This window comes from Cupressus sempervirens, chromosome 3, assembly GCF_028749045.1.
Source record: "Cupressus sempervirens isolate cs-2001-9-10 chromosome 3, ASM2874904v1, whole genome shotgun sequence".
NCBI classification, from domain to species: domain Eukaryota; kingdom Viridiplantae; phylum Streptophyta; class Pinopsida; order Cupressales; family Cupressaceae; genus Cupressus; species Cupressus sempervirens.
In genome coordinates this window covers 644755825-644756928 of record NC_143120.1, presented here as the reverse complement: position 1 = coordinate 644756928, position 1104 = coordinate 644755825, and positions in this window count along the sequence as shown.

Below are 1104 nucleotides of genomic sequence, written 5' to 3'. Positions count from 1 at the left end.
AATATATCTTTGAAACCAAAACTAATTTTAGGATCAACTAAAATTATTCCTATATTTCAAAAGTACAATCAAATTGAAATAATAAAACCTAACAATAAACATAAGAAAACATGACAATCTGAAATTTCCTATAAATATGAAAATAAAATTTATACTATAATTTCTAGAAAAACTACATGTTATTCTTATTTAAACCATATGTAACCATGTATCTTGACCAACTCAATGTTTATTGCTGAAAATTTCTACAACTAACTTTTAGGGTCTATTTAGCAACATGAATAGAAATTGAGCATAGACATATTTTATTCTCTCTTTTTTATTCCAAATTTTTTATTCTTGATCAGTTTGGTTCACCTTGAATTTGATGGGAATATGTTTATCCTATGTTTGGTTGTGCAAAATTAGAATTGGAATAAGAAATTGAATTCTTTGCATTTGTTAGTTGTGGCAACATAGAAACTCATCATGTGTGAAGACTTCTCAAGACAACAATCTTGGCTCAATTCAATTATAGTTGTAGAATTTCAAAAGATTTGGACATCAATATTATGTCTAGAAGACTATTTTGATTAAAATCAACTATAAACATGCCCATGTTCAGTTTTTTCATTGTGGATGAATATCACGAACTTATATTTAAGTCGCACCCAATTATTTCAGCCTTAATCTCTAGTCTCTTTGCATTTGTTAAAAAAGGTATTGGGTTGACATATAAAACTTGTTGTGATAACTATATTTTCACATATGTGGAACTAAGTGTAATGCCTACCCCTATTTGACTTTTCTATTGTATTGTTGGATTTTTTTATGCTAGTTTTTTTATTATATTTTATGATTATCCATACTTAGTTACCAGATTAGATTAAATGTATTTCATACTTAGTTTATATATGTGATGGAGTTACTAAGTTATTTCAGTTATTTCAGGACTACTTTGATGATAATATATATGTTCATTTAGTGACTTTTGGTTATTTCATGATGTTAGTTAGAGGAATGATTTATATGTGGTTTCTATGGTTACTTACCCCATACTTGCATGTGTATGGTGTACTTGTCTATCTTACTTTATGTTTGACATTTCTAAAGTGGTTGAGGGAG